The sequence below is a fragment of the Phascolarctos cinereus genome, unplaced genomic scaffold (assembly GCF_003287225.1).
Source record: "Phascolarctos cinereus isolate Bilbo 61053 unplaced genomic scaffold, phaCin_HiC Scaffold_2;HRSCAF=192, whole genome shotgun sequence".
NCBI lineage: Eukaryota > Metazoa > Chordata > Mammalia > Diprotodontia > Phascolarctidae > Phascolarctos > Phascolarctos cinereus.
Genome location: NW_027555625.1, coordinates 248,937,270 through 248,953,889, shown reverse-complemented (window position 1 = coordinate 248,953,889; position 16,620 = coordinate 248,937,270). Strand labels below are relative to the sequence as shown.

At 39.8% G+C, this 16,620-nt stretch overlaps 1 pseudogene; it reads right to left on the bottom strand.

Annotated features, from left to right (window-relative positions):
* Window positions 1-1,510: 1,510 nt before the first annotated feature.
* On the bottom strand, window positions 1,511-2,603 carry LOC110205101 (alpha-N-acetylgalactosaminide alpha-2,6-sialyltransferase 6 pseudogene; annotated as a pseudogene).
* Window positions 2,604-16,620: the final 14,017 nt, after the last annotated feature.

Genomic DNA, 16,620 nt, shown 5'->3' with positions numbered 1-16,620 from the left:
AAAGACCGAAGGGATACACATACAAAATTCCAATTGCAGTTAGAATCCCTATTTTTTTTTCCTGGAATCTGGGTATAAGTTGAGCCTACAGCCATAAGTTCCTTCCCAAGCTAGTGGAAAATAATTCAGCAAGTGGGAAGGACCTCACTGGGGTGAGACTGAGACATATCAAATTGGGGAGGTGGGATGGGGAAGTAATGGAGAAGAGGAAATGAGGCATTGTCAATTTAATTTTTAAGGAGATTTGCAGCTGTAAGGCCACAGGGAGGAGGGGATGAATCTGGTTGGTTGTTTAGCCCCTCAGAAGTGGGGTACTCTCCCCTTCCCTGCCAATAACAGTCTTGGGAAGAGGTATTAGAAGGACAGGGGAGCAGAGGTGTGGGAGAGGTCTTTGCCTGTCCTGATAGAGTAGAGTTCTTTAGTTGTTAGTTCCCAGCCCATGCCTGCCCAGAACAAGAAATAAAATAGGGACTGAAGAAGAGAGGGAAAGTAAAGGGCATGGGGTCAGAAATAGAATCCTAAAATTTCTAATTCGGCTGGAAGACACTTTAGGGTTCATTGAGTCCAAACCCTTCAATTTATGGAGGAAGACAATGAGATCCCTTAGCAAGAAAGTCACTTGCCCAAGGTCCAGTGAATTAGTAGCAGAGCTGAAACTACAACCCAGGGTCTCAGTCCAGGGGTCCCCTATAGCATACAATCATTTCTCTCTTCTCTTTTCTTTGCATTTTGAGTGCCAGAGGATGGGGAGAAGCAAATACTTCCAAGTTCTTTGGAGTGAAGAAAAAGGCCCCTGGAAAGCACAGGGCCACAGAAATCCTAAGGACTATACTTGGCTTTCTCATCAGGCTAGGACAAAAGCAACTCAGCCACTGTAGAGAAGGGGAGACTGTGTCTTGCTTCACTTAGAGGACTTGCTGAGAGAGCAGGCAGGCTTCAGTGGGCAGGGGCACCAAAACCATTCAAGGTGGTTTGAGCCTTGGCAAAGGGAATGTTATGTGCCTCCTCTCTCAGCTCTTGGTCCAAGTCCCCAGTGTCTGTGGACCCAGGACCTCCTCTAAAGTCAACTGGAAAAAAAAAACTAGAAGGTTTTTTTTTCTGGTGTCTCTTTAGGGAGAAACGCCTCAGGGCCAAAGAAATCAGAACTAAGACCTCATGGGAAGGGTCATGTTCTTGTCCTCTAATTAACTGAGAAATCAGACCATAGCCCAGGCTGGCTGGAGGATACCCTAAGACCTTGCTTCATTAGGAAATGTACCCCAGACCCTGTTTACCTGTGATATGACTCCAAGACCATGATTGGCCAAAAGATACTTTCAAAGATGCCAAGTAAGAGATCTTGCCCTCCAGGCCTTGGATGACTAGAAGAGGATCCAAGATTGGTTAGTTAAGATATTGATCATCCAGCAGAATTCTCTTGAGTCCCAACTGGCTAGGACCTACCCCCTATGCCCTGATTGTCCAAGAACCTGCCCTCTGAGCCCTGGCTGTCCAGGAAACACACTTATGTCTAGGAAGGATGGGAGAAGGTAATGTTGTAGGCCTAGACCAGGAGAAAACCTTCTTGGTAATGAAGCGGTGGTGATTCCCCTTGTGACTATGCTCATTCTGGATGTAGGTGATGCATTTGTCTGGACCAATGGGCTCATAGTAGTAATATGGCATCTGGTGGGGCTGGGGCCACTGGCTGCAGTAGTTGGGGCGGCAGTTGGACCTGGTCACAGAGCTCTATGGCAATTACTGTGGTGAATCAGCCTGTGCTCAGCCAGGATTGAGACTGTCCTTGCCTGTCTTACTCCAGAAGAGGTCATCAAACTGATGCCCAAGGGTGGGCAAGATGGCATAGGCAACCATGTTGGGGAAAGCAAGACCCACGCCTTGGATGACACATAGCAGGCTGCCATTGGGTTTCTACATTTTGCTGGGAGGTCCCCAGAAAATGAACAGTCTCCAGTTTCTTATTGACAAACTCCTGGGGCCACTGTAGAATGTGGTACACACTGGAGCAACCAACATCTTGAAAGATGGTCTTGCTACCCATGTCTGCCTCATAGCCTGTGATGGGTACATCATTCATGTGTATGGTCCACTCTGCCCATTCAATCTCTGGTCCAGCTTCATGTCCAGAAGGCAGCTTGAGCTGGTGATGATCACACATTGGTGACAGTGGGAGATCAGTGTCTAGTTGCCAAGGACTGGGACATAGCTGTCAGCAATGGCCCATTTATTCAGGTTGGGTGGCTGGTGGAAGTAACCTTGAAGAGAACTATAGGGGAAGATGTTGTTAATGTTGTTGGAGCTGTAGAGGATGAGGATAATGAGCACAAACAGGGCCCCTAGCACCACTGATCATTGGCCCTTACTTTTATTCGTGTCTCTCCAGCAGTCTTGGAGTGGGAGCAGCCTTCTGACCACCAAGGGGAGGGGAACAAAGGGTCATTCTCCCCTATCCTGGTAGTGCTTGCACCCAATCTTGTTCACATGGCACTGCAGCTGGGCCCCCAGCATCTCTGCAGTCCTGGAGCTGCTACTGGCCTGGCTCTCTCTGCCCCTTCTTGCCATTCTTTACCTAAATGTTCACATTCTTTTAGCTTTGAAGTCATTGTTCCTCTGGCCTCCAGGCCTAGCCTGTCCCAGGTACAGGTAGCTGGCTTTTCCAAACTTTGAAAGGCAGGGGAGGATTCTCCCCTAGCTGAATCTGAATTAGGTTGCAGCAGGCAGTTGGAGAAATATTAAAAAGGAGTCCTAATGTGTACAAAGAACAAAGATACTTAAAAATATTGAATGAAAGAATAAGCCCAACTAGAAATTCTACCATTGCTCATTTCAGTGTTGGATGAATAATCTGTAAATTGTTTGAAGAGCCTGAGCATCACAGAGGCAGAAAGGACTTCAGAAGTCATCAAGCCCGACCTATACCTGAGCACAAATACCCTTTTCAACATTCCTGAGAAGTGATCATTCAGTTTCTTGAAGACCTTCACCACTTCTTAGGTTGCCTACTTCACTTTGGAGTGAGCTAATTTAGAAAGGTCTTCCTCATGGCAAGCCCAAATTATTCCCTTAACAACTTCATTCCATTGTGTCTAGTTCTGCCCTATCTATGGCTGAGTCGAATGAATCTATTCCCTCTTCCAGGTGATAGCTCTTCAAATACTTGAAGGGAACTGGTGTGTCTCCTCTAAGTCTTCTCTAACCTAAGCACTACTGTTCCTTCGACCTCCTGAAAGATTTCTTATGGCATGATCTCAAGACACTTCCTTCAATTAAACTCAACAGATGTTAAGGGAGTCTCTCTGGGTGCTCCGCTTTGTGCTGAGCCAAGAGCCTTAGGGCTAGCTGAGTGCTTCAAATCTGTCAGATCTGAAAATAGCACCTCCCTGAAGTAACCGTAATGCCAGTAGAAAGAGAATTATTTTGTCAGGATTTCAGGAGCCTACACATCTGTGGTGCAAGTGAAGTCCATTCATATCACATTAAATTCAGCTCTCAGATCTTCACCAATAGGCAAGTGAATGGGTATTGTGTATATAGTTTGGGATCCAACTTGAGGAGAGTTTGCAAAGGTAAAGATGGATGAAGATCTCCTTCTTCTTCTTACAAACTCCTGTATATCTTGCAGTTTGTGCCACTCTATTACTTAATTATATTATATCTTGTACTATTAGCTAATTGGTAGTCTTTTCCTCCTACAGTGTGGTGTAGTAGACAGAGAACAAGCCTCAAAGGCAGGAAAACTTGGGTTCAAATCCTGCCTTTGAGGCATATTTCTCCATAGCTCCCTGCAAATCTCTGAGCCTATCAGTGCTCTAGGCAGCTCTTTAAGACTCTAAGCTGTGGGCAGGGGTGGGCTGGAGTCAGTTAAATTTTGTGTGAGCATTTAGAGCTTAAAAATGGCAAACTCTACAGATCAAAGCTTGATCTATTGTTTTGTTGATTGTCTAGACTTCAGAAAGTGATGGAGAAAATATTAAGAATACAGATTAAACTTAATGCATTTATTTTGCCAGAGAGCCAGTTGCTGAACATTTACAAGCACAACCAGCAGGGAAGCTGCTGACTTGCATTGATGAAGCGAGTTTCCTAATCTGAAAGTTCCCCTATGCCAATGAAATTACAGATTCAGTCCTATCTCTTCTTCCCAGTTAGACCGTGAGAGCTCAGGGCAGAGATGTCTTCTTTTCTTTTTACAAAACCAATAGCAAAGGACTAGTAACTAGCAGGTCCACAGTAACTGTATGTATGTAATATATATGTGTATATACATGTATATATAATTATGTATATATAATTATGTATATATATATATATATATATTTATGTTTGCATATGCATGTGTGTGTGTATTTCCCCTCTACAATACTGGAAAAAATCTGTGAGTTCATCAATGTGAGTTTATTATCTCAACTGTTAAACAATATCTTCTGTGTAGTAAGAGATCTCATGAATTGGTATAGCCAAAAAAAATTTCAGCCATTAGAGGCCAACCTTCTTGTGATGAGCCCTTTGATGACAGACCTATAGGGCCCATACTCTAAACGATTCAAGTTTGGCAGAACCTGCCAAAGTTTGGGCATCGCTGAAATAGTTTTTGAGAACCCATGGTCACCTCTATTACAAATGAGATTTTAGTGGAGCTTGGTGGTGTTGGGGCAACAAGGTGGCATGGTGGGTAGAATGCCAGGCCTGGAATCAGGAAGACTCATATTCCTGAGTTCAAATCTGGCCTCAGATACTCACTAGCTGTGTGACCTTGGGCAAGTCACTCAACCCTGTTTGCCTCAGTTTCTCATCTATAAAATGAGCAGGAAAAGAAAATGGCAAATCACTCCAGAATCTATGCCAAGAAAACCCCAAATGGGGTCACAGGGAGTCAGACATAACCGAAAAACAACTTAATTATGACAACAAATATAAATAAAAACACATTTACATATTATATCCATTATGACCACATAAAGGGACAGAGGTGTATAATTTCCTTAAGAATGGTTTCTAGGAATCACACTCAAAGTAGATTTTTTAAAAGTTCATAGATGTGGAGTTCAAAAAGACCTTGGAGGCTATTGAGTCTAACTCTATCTTTTTTTTCAAATGAAGAAATTGAGTCACAGAGAAGTTAAGTGACTCTTAGTTGTGAATATACCCCTGGTCGTCCTGACTCTAAATTCAGTGTTCTATTCACCACACTATCATGGCTCTCAGTGGAGTTCTAAGAAACTCCTATTGGGGCCATCTTAAAAACCAGGAGAAGAGGCAATATATTCATGCTGGTGTCATTCTATAACAGTACTGACTGCTTAATAACTGAATTACCTTTTATCATTCCCTCCACTGAGGAAGGAGAGGAGGGCTCTAGAAGAGGGATTTCATAGGAACAGGATCTTAGAAGGAGATGGCCTTCAAGTGGTTGTGCCTGGGGTGAGAAGAGACTAGTGAGGTGGGGGTGGAGGAGCATGTTCCCTCCATGTCAGTGCCTGGGAGCAAAGCTCCATTCACCCCATGTTACTTATGGCTTTGTTCACAGGGCCATAAACTGAGAGCTGTTATCTCCCTTGTCCATACCCACACATAGGCATGTGCTAATAGAGTTTGTGTGTGTGTCTAAAATGGTAGTGATGGTGGTGGAAAGCTAGCAAAACAAAGCAGGAGAGGAAGCTTAGCTCATTCGTTAGTTCTAGAGGCCACAGACCAGAAGCCAGATATATCATTATTATGGTGCCTTTACTCATCAGTTCTCAGGGTGCCCAAGGATAGAAACTAGCAGGTGTAAAAATGAGATTAGGATGGAGGCAGCTCTACCTAGAGTGAGCAAGTAGAACTTTAGCAGTCTGGGGCTATTTAAAGTACTAGGAAAGAAAAGCAATGTAAAGAAAGAAGAGATCCCTTTCACAATGAGGAATTTCAATGCAGAGAAGGTGGCACAGCCAAGAACTTCAAATGAAAAATTATTCAGCTGACTTCTCATGTGGGTGAAAGTAGGGGATGGATGAAGCTAGGGAACAGCGATGTAAGATGAGGATAAGAAGGTGGTTAATTAGATAATACTGATCTCTACCCAGGAGTGACACTAGTCAATACTGACATTTCCAAATTCCTTGCCAAATATTGTGTTGAAACATCCTTTATGACTTTTCATCTATCAAATTCACTCTACTAAGCCTCTCAGTGATATCTTTGGGGGTAGAGGGACCAAAGAGTGGGCCAGAGAAATTTATTCATACTTCCTCTATTGGAATCCAGTTTAAATGGGAGATAGCATGGAGTAGTTTAAAAAATTATTGGATTTGAAGTTTAAAGGTCTGGGTTCAAATCCTAGCTCTCCTACCTGTGTGACCTTGGACAAGTTGCTTAACCTTTCTGGAACCCACTTATTTATATATAAAAAGACATTTTGACTAGATAGTTTTTAAAGGTTCCTTCCAGCATTAAACCTATGATAATTTTATTCTCCATCAAAATGCAGCTGCCTTCTGCTAATTAAGCCGATTTTATAGACTGTTCAGCTGGAGAAGTTTCATTTTCCAGTCACACATTGAGTAGAAACATTTGTAAGTAAAATGTTTAAGAATACTTGGAGCAGAAGAAGCTTTGAGAATAACCTTCAGGAAAGCCAAACACGGGTGGAATAAGCTTGACAAGTTTCTGACCTCAGCCAAAATACGTGCAAAGAAAGAAAAGGGGATTGTGTTGGGAAGATCAATTGCTTCCCCACGGTATTAATTTCCAACATGTGTCCAAATGTTGCTCGGTTTCTCCCCCTGAGAAAGACAAACAGCATCCATTTTAGTCTGATTTAAACAAACCTGATTGTTCCACTTTCAGACTGATTGTTAAGATTCCTTCTGAAGTAATGTGGATCTGTGGCTCTGTACTAGAAGTTTTGAAGCTGTTGCTTCTTCCTCCCTGCACTCCCATCCTCCAGTTAATTTGGGATGGAAGGATATTTGCTAATTACTAGGGCCCCAGAGGAAAGATATTTTCTTTTTTGCAATTTGTTCTTGGGTAAAAGACAATACACACAAACAGCTCATCTAACTCAGAAGTACAAATAATTCCATCTGTTCAATTTGCAAAGAAAAAGTTGGATTCTGTCTGCTCAAAACCTGGGAAACAGTTTATTCCTTTATACATTTCCCCCTTCACTAAAGCCCTTTAATATCCTGGTGCCTCATTAGGCTTGGAGGTAGCTATGGCTTCTATAATAAAAGCAAACATTTATATAGTGTTTTAAGGTTTGCAAAGCACTTTAAATATTACCTCATTTGATCCACAACAGCCCGGAGAGGTGGATGCTATTATTATCTCCACTTTACCTCTGAGAAAAAGAAGACAATACCACTGAAACAAAATCTCTGGTGGGGCCTAACATGTTGGAAACAACTCAAGTATGGGACTGGATGTTCAACATCTGAGGACTGGTTTATGCTCAGAAAGGTTCATTCAATTCTGTTCACTAAGCATTTATTAAGCACCTACCGTACATCAGGCACTATGCACTCCTAGGCAATGGAGATGCAGAGACAAAAATGAAAACAATCTCTGTTGTCAAGGAGCTGACGTTCTGCTGGGGAGGGTGGACAACTTGTACACAGATAAATAAATTCTCTCTCTCTCTCTCTCTCTCTCTCTCTCTCTCTCTCTCTCTCTCTTCTATCTATCTCTGTCTATCCCTATCATCCATCTACCCATACATCCATTTATCCCTCTCTTCTTCTCTTTCTCATCTATCATTGATTGCCTCTTACCTCCCCCTTTCTATCTCTCCCCTCTCCCTTATTATCCCTCCATCTATCTATATTCACAAAAGAATAGAAGGAGATGGTTTTTCATATTTCTTCTTTGGGGTCAGATGTGTTCATTGTAATTTTGCAACATTTATTTTTAATCGTTTTGTGATGGTGGTTCTTTCCATTTCCACTCTTGCAGTCATGTATTTTTTTTAGTTCTGCTTGTTTTACTTTGTATCAGTTTTATAAGTTTTCCCATACTTCTCTGTCTTCAATCATACTGATCACTTCTTACAGCACAGTGCTATTCCATTATATTCATATGCCACAATTTGCTTAGCTACTTCCCAGTCAGTGGGCATCTATTTCGTTTCTGGTTCCTTTTGACCACAGGAAGTATGGCTACACATATTTTAGTGTGTACATGGGGCCTTTCTCTTTATCCATAACTTCCTTGGGGAAGCAGTGAAATCTCTGAGTATGGACGTTTTAGCTCTAGTGGTAGATATATTTGCCATCTAAAGGCCAGTCTAAACAAGTTAGGAGAGGCTCATCATCACTTTGGCCACAAGAGAGTCATGTTTTGGCACTATCTACTAAGTTAAAAAATTAAGTCAAAATCCACTGAAGAGGGAAATGGCAGACTATGTTAGTATCTTTGCTAAGAAAACTCCGTGGACAGTATTGGCCTGCTATGGTATATGGGGTCACAAAGGGTTAGACACAATTGAATGACTGAACAACAACGCTAAGTCAAAGACAGTCTGTGATCTGCTATTTTGAAATATGTTATTTCCCAAAGAAAAGGTCAGGCCACTTATAGAAGGGAAGATTTGACTTTCTATGGGCTATACTTTCTAGCTGCCTGAGAGATAACTTTATTTTACAACATAACTTTGTTTTTGTTTTTGGTCCAGACACACAATTTCACCAGGGTAGGAATTTTCAGATGATGATTGACAGAGAACTGTCCAAGAAAAAAAAAAACCAAACTACCATGGCCTCAAATTTGAGAAGGCTTTTACTTTCCACCTTAAATGTATTGAACTGCTTTCAAAATATCTTAACCCTAGTCATGGAAGGAATACTAGACTTGGAGTCAGAAGACCTGAGTTCAAGTACCAGCTCTGACATTTATAAGCTTTGTAACTGAAGGTTAATCACTTAACCTCTCTGACCTAATTTCCTCATCTGTAAAATGGAGTTAATAAAATTTTTGCTATTTACTCATTTGTTATGAATTTTATAAAATTGTAAAGTACAACAAAAATAACACTTATTATGATTTGTGTTTCCTGTTGTGTTTCTCTCCTGCGGCTGGAGGGATGATGGGCAATTGGCCAGCTAGCCTTGGGGCCCCTTGTGGAGCACAAAACCAATGGCAATAAGCTATAACTTAAAAAATAAATTTTATTAATTTGTTTTGCTTTTATGTTACCAAAATTTCCTCTATGGCCCTCCTCCTCTCCTTCCCAGAGAACCAACCCATATAACAAATTATTTTCTTTTAAAGGAAAAAGAGAAAAAAAAACAATCAGAAAACTGATGAATACATGGGGGAAAAAACATCTGAAAACATATGCAATAATTGTCACTCATAGACCTTCTACCTCTTCAAAGTAATGGGAGGGTGTGTCTTCTGTGAGTGTATTTTTATTAAAATCTTATGAAAGTTCTTACCCATGCTCTCCACTTTATTTTCTTGAAGCCTTGTCTAATTTCACTGGGCTTAGATTAACGTGTAGCCCTTTGCTAGTCTGTGACTGATGGTAGAAGCCTTTGGGGAAAAGGAAAGACAGTGGCCGTAGGTCATTGTAATATAATTTTTTCTTCTGCTTTCATGACTTTTGTTTAGTTTTTTTTCCTTCATCCAGACAGAAGAGTGGAATTTAAGTTCTCTGCTACTTCCCAAGCTTCCTCCAAAGGTCCAAAGTACTGTTCTCCTTGGTTATAAAGAGAATTTTCATTGACTTAGAAATATTTATTTATTTAATTTTTTCCTTACTTAACAGTATTTTATTTTTTCCAATTACATGTAAAGATAGTTTTCAACATTCACTTTTGTAAGATTTTGCGTTTCAAATTATTTTCTCCCTCTCTCCATTCCCTCCCTCTTCCCCAAGATGGCATGCAATCTGATATAGGCTATATATGTACAATCGTATTAAACATACTTCCACATTAATCATGTTGTAAAAGAAGAATCAGAATGAGGGAAAAAAATCCATGAGAAAGAAAAAAAAAGAGAAAATAGTATACTCTGATATGCATTCAGACTCCATAGTTATTTCTCTGGATGTGGATAGCATTTTCCATCATGACTCTTCTGGAATTGTCTAAGATCATTGTATTGCTGAGAAGAGCTAAGTCTATCAAAGCTGATTGTTGCACAGTATTGCTGTTACTTTGCACAATGTTCTCCTGGTTCTGCTCACTTCACTCAGCATCAGGTCATATAATTCTTTCCAGATTTTTCCTGAAATCTTCCTGCTCATCATTTCTTATAGTGCAATAGTATTTCATTACATTCATATACCACAACTTGTTCAGCCATTCCCCAATCAATGGGCATCCCCTCGATTTCCAATTCTTTTGCCACCACAAAAAGAGCCGCTGTAAATAGGTTTGTACATGTGGTCCCTTTTCCATTTTTTATGATATCTTTGGGATATAGACCTAATAGTGGTATTGCTGGATAAAAAGGTATGCATAATTTGATTGCCCTTTGGGCATAGTTCTAAATTGCTCTCCAGAATGGTTGGATCAGTCCACAAGTCCACCAATAATGCATTAGTGCTCCAATTTTCCCACATCTTCTCCAACATTTATCATTTTCCTTTTACATCATATTACCAGCCTGATAGGTGTGAGGTGGTACCTCAGAGTTGTTATGATTTGCATTTCTCTAATCAATAGTGATTTAGAGCATTTTTTCATATGACTATAGATAGCTTTAATTTCTTCATCTAAAAAGTGCCTGCTCATATCCTTTGACCATTTATCAATTGCAGAATGAGTTATATTCTTATAAATTTGACCCAGTTCTCTATATATTTTAGAAATGAGGCCTTTGTTAGAAACACTGACTGTAAAAATTGTTTCTCAGCTTTGTTTTCCTTCAAATCTTGGTTGCATTGGCTTTGTTTGTGCAAAACCTTTTTAATTTAATGTTAAATCAAAATTATCCATTTTGCATTTCCCAATGTTCTCTATCTCTTGTTTGGTTATAAATTCTTCCCTTCTCCATAGATCTGACAGGTAAACTATTCCTTGCTCTTCTAATTTGTTTATGGAAACAACCTTTATGTTAGAAATATTTAAATGGGAAAAAATGGTCTCTCAGCTTTTCAGTGAATTTTTTCAGGTTCCAAAAATAAGATAATCTCCATTCATACACCTTGAAGTTAGAATAGCCTGTTCAGTCTCTTTCCTTTACATCTGAGGCAAGCTCTAAAAAACACATCCTAGCCCATGGACTGCTTTCAGAGCCTGAGAGTGACAGATTCTCACTCAAAAGCCTGTTTGATCATGTATCATATCATCTCACATCTCTGCTCAACCTGGAGCCCAAAACTAAGAAGGAGAGAAGAAAAGGTGGAGGTCAGAGTGGCAAAGCCTATTGTGCTCTGCTTCCACTTATGTGGTGTGAGTGAAGTGGATAATCATCACAATGGGAGAGAATCGAAGTCTGTTTGCCCATGGCAGTCATGGGACCAGCAGGGCAGCTAAGTGGTGTCATAGTGCACTGAGTAATGGGCCTGGAGTCAGAAAGACCTGAGTTCAAATCTAGCCTTAGACTCTTACTAGCTATGTGACCCTGGGCAAGTTACTTAACTCTGTCTTGGTTTCCTCATCTGTAAAACAAGCTGAAGAAGGAAATGGTAAACCACTCCAGTGTCTTTGCCAAGAAAACTTCAAATGGGGTCATGAGGAGTCAGATATGACTAAAAAATGGCTGAACAAAAAATCATGGCTTAAGGAACTTAAAATTAAAAAAGACTCTGGAGATCTTCTAGTCTTCTTTTATTTTGAAGATGAGGGAACTAAGGCCCAGGCAGTAAATAGTGGAATGGAAGTAATGTCTTCTAACTCCAGATATTTCCTACCACATTTAAGATTTGAAATAATACACACACACACACACATATACACACTCCATACTCTGTCTCTGTCTCTCTCACACACACATACCTCCCCCCACTCCAAGCTAAAAACCACAAAGTGTTAGCCTCTTCTGTGTACGAAGTCTTGGACAAGGTGCTAAAGAGGAACAAGAAAAAGAGAAGAAAAAAGAAAAGATCCCCTTTTTTCAGAGACATCAATGGCACATGTATAAATCATGTCTCCTGCCCCCCAAAAACCACCACCTCACAAAGCAGTTAGAGATCAGAAAAGTAGCATATTGTCCAATATTGTCATGCAAATTATAAATCAAATAAGCAAATACAGATTGAATACCTACTATGTGCAAATTCTGTGTTAGGTACCTGGAGATCTAGAAGAGAAAAATTCACAGAGCAAGTAATTGACTCACAGAGAATCAAGAGTTGACTAGAAAGACTAGCATGTTTGTTGATTGTTGTCCACAGACCAAAATGATGTTACTATGTTGGGTTCAAGTGTGCCTGGCTATGGTTGATCAGACCAATATGAGCTCTGAAGGCTCTACCACAAGTTGAGCACAACCCATATGAATATTTGGAGTGGAAATGTCTCTAAATCTGCACATTTCACTTTCTTTCAAGCTATTGCAATTCTGCTTTGCTCCTAGACTACAGCACATTCTTTGATGCAGACATGCAATGCAGTGTGGTCCTGTACCAGTGTCTCCCATGTGTCACAACCAATTTTATAGTTCTTCTGAGAAACTCTGAGAGTATCCTTGTGTGTGACCTGCATGTGAAGTCGTGTGAACATTTGCCTTGTGTGAGTTCTCTGCAAAATAGCCTTTTAGGGAAACATATATTTGACATTTGAACAATGTGGCAATTCAGTTTCCTGGCATGGCATTGGTATACTGTTCAGTTTTTACAGGCATGCAACAATAAGGTCAGAACAATAGCTCTGTGGACTTTCAGTTTGGTAGACAGTCTAATACTTGTTCTCTTCTATACGCTCCTTTGGAACCTCCTAAACACTGAGGTAGCTCTGTCAACGTGGGCATACATCAACCTCATCAACTATGTGCATGTTCCTGGCAAGTACACTGCCAAGGTAAATGAACTTATCCACAGCATTCAAAATCTCTCCATTAGAGGGGGCAGAGCCAAGATGGTGGGTAAAAGGCTAAGACTCACCTGAGCTCTCTCAAATTCCTTTCCAAATAATTTTAAATAATGCTTAAAAACAAATTCTGGAGCAGTAGAACCCACAGAAGGATGAAATGAAGCAATTTTCCAGCCAAAGACAACTTAGAAAGTTGGCAGGAAAGGTCTATCATGCCAGAGTGATAGTGAAGCACAGGCTGTACCCCAGCAAACTGGGAAGAGGGTCTGGGGTGACTGAATCCGCCGTAGCAATGACAGTGCTGTTTTCAGAGTTCTCAGCCCACAGATGGTAACAGGGTCAGACAATTGATCAGAAGGAGATTATAGGGGTCCCTTTCCTGGTCCTGGGTGCAGGACTCTGTTGCATTGTCCATACTCAGATCTAGGTCACAGTCCCAATGTGAGAAGGAGCACTAGCACACCAGAGCTTGTGGATGCAGAGGAGTGGGGACCCTGGTCACGGTTCCAGGGCAGAAAAGAGTGCTTGTGATTGCCTGCCAGAACACAGGCCAGGAGAGTAGCAAACACATCCCTCCTTAGATCATGCCAGCTTGGAAGAACTGAAAGCTTATAGACCCCCAGAACTAGCCCTGAAAACAATTGCACAAAACCCTGAAGTTTGGGACACTGCCCTTTCCACTGTGGAAGCAGAGCCAACTTTAACATAAAGTTAAAAATCAAGAACAAACAACAACAACAACAACAACAACAACAAGATACTGACCATAAAAAGTTACTTTTGACAGGGAAGATCAAAATACAAACTCAGAAGACAACAAAGTCAAAACTACTACACCCAAAGCCTCAAAGAAAAATACGAATTGATCTCAGGCCATCAAAGAGCTAAAAAAGGATCTTAGAAATCAAATAAGAGAGGTAGAGGAAAAATTGAGAAAAGAAATGAGAGTGATGTAAGAAAATCATTAAAAAAGTGTAAACAATTCACTGAAAGAAACAAAAAAAACTGGAAAAAATAGCACCTTAAGAAACAGAATAGGTCAAAGGTAAAAGAGGCATAACAATCCAATGAAGAGAACACCTTAAAAAGCAGAATTGGTCAAATGGAAGAAAGATACAAAACACTTCACTGAAGAAAACAGCTCCTTAAAAAGTAGAATTCACCAATTGAAAAAAGGAGACACAAAAGCTCACTGAAGAAAATAATTCCTTAAAAATTAGAGTTGTGCAAGTGGAAGCTAACAATTCCATTAGACATCAAGAAGCAAGAAAACAAAATAAAAAGAATGAAAAAAATAGAAGAAAATGTGGAATATATCACTGGAAAAACACCAGGCCTGGAAAATAGATCAGTAAGAGATAATTTAAGAATTATTGTTCTACCTGAAAATCATGATTTAAAAAAAAAGCCTGGGCATCATCTTTCAAGAAATTATCAAGGAAAACTGCCCTGGTATCCTAGAACCAAAGGGAGAAATAGAAATTGAAAGAATCCACTAATAACCTCCTGAAAGAGATCCCAAAATGAAAACTTTGAAGAATATCATAGCCAAATTCAAGAAACAATTCAACTATCATGGAGCCACACTCAGGATCACACAAGATTTAGCAGGTTCAATATTAAAGGAAGGCTTGCAATATGATATTTTGCAAGGCAAAGGAGCTAGGATTACAACCAAGAATCACCTACCCAGAAAAATCAGGTATAATTCTTCAAGGGAAAAATGAATATTCAATGAAATAAAGGACTTTCAAGTACTCTTGATAAAAGAAAGACCAGATCTGAATAGAAAATTTGACTTTCAAATATAAGCATCTAGAAAAGCACAAAAAGGTAAATAGAAGAGAGAAATCACAATGGATTCAATAAAGCTAAACTGTTTACATTCCTACATGGGAAGATAATACTTGTAACTCCTAAGAACTTTTTAATTATTAGGGCAATTAGAAAAAGTGTATATAGACAGAGGGCATGGATGTGAGTTGAATATGATGGGATGATATCTAAAAAAAAAAGGGTGAGAAAGAGAAATTCACTGGGAGAAGGGGAAAGGGAGAGGTAGAGTGGGGTAAATTATCTCATATAAAAGAGGTGCAAAAGAGCTTTTACAGTGGAGGAGAAGATGGGGGAAATGCAGATAGGTAATGCTGAACCTTATTCTTATTGGAATTGACTCAAAGAGGGAATAACATACACAGTCAGTTGAGTACAGAAATCTATCTTAACCTATGGGAAATTAGGATGGGAAGGGGATAAAGGAGGGGGGTTCTGATAGAAGGGAGGGTGGATTGGGGGGAAGTAGTAGGCAGAAGCAAAACACTTTAAAGCATGGACAGGGTGAAAGGAGAAAGAGAATAAAATAAACCAGGGGAAAAGAGGATGGAGGGAAATGTAATTAATAATCATAACTGCAAAAAAAAATTTTATAGCAGGTTTCTCTGATAAAAGCTCCATTTCTCAAATATATAGAGAACTGAGTCAAATTTATAAAAAATAAGAGCCATTCCCTAATTGATAAATGGTCAAATAATATGAATAGACAGTTTTCAGATGTAGTAATTAAAGCTATCTATAGCTACATGAAAAAATGCTCTAAATCACTATTGATTAGAGAAATGAAAATTATAACAATTCTGAGGTACCAGGTGCCCATCAACTAGTTACCTTCAACCTGGTTTAGTCTGTCTGCCAAAATGGTTTACCAGGATATGGTCACTGTGCATGCTATAGTTTCTTAGAGTCACAAGTGAGAGTTGCATGACAGGTAGACACCAAAAATGGAAAGCAGCCCTGGTAAGGATTTGGCAGCCCTCACACCAGAGAGACTAGGCTTCTCTGAATACCTATACACCCCAGGGAGAAGATTAGAATAGGGGTTTGGTCAAAATTTCATGCAATGTGATCAACAACGGATGTGGGCGGATGTTTGACTTTATCTATTGCTCCATCAGTACAAGATCGTCACTCAGAATTCTATGGGGGTTCCTTGGAAGTAAGTTGGACTAGTGAGGGAGATTTTAGATCATGCCAAGCATTTACACAATTCCATGCACTGCTCTTTTAAGCTCTACTTGGAGACTCTCCTGCAATCTACTGTACTGTTAGTGATGCAGACTAGTGAGACTCATTCTCTTCCTGAAAGTTGGGAAAACAACAAAAGTTATAAGTAGGTGCCAAAGAAATTGTAACAATCCAATGAGTGCTCATATGGTGTTCTTATCATTGGTATGATCAAAGTTGTGAAGGGTATTTTTTTCTTTATTTCTTTTTATTTTAGCGATATTTTATTTGAAACTTGACAATGAGCATAAAAACAAACTACATTAAGTTAGTACCTATTTACATTTAAATTAATGTCAACACCTAAAGTATCATAACACACTAAGTTCCTATTATTTTCTTTGTCCATTTATTCTAATTCAGTTTTTCTTATATGACTACAATATCCTTCAGGTTTTATTACTTTCACTTGACATTTTTTTCATAAACGTATTTTTAGTTTTCTTTATATTCCTTATGCTTGGTGGTCTTAATTGCACTAGAATATTCCATTGTGTCACTCAAATGCTCAAATGGATCTCATCACTTTGGATGTTCCTTCTCATACTGAAGATCCCAACCATATAAGACTCCCCATCCTATGTTACTTTCATCCACATCCCTC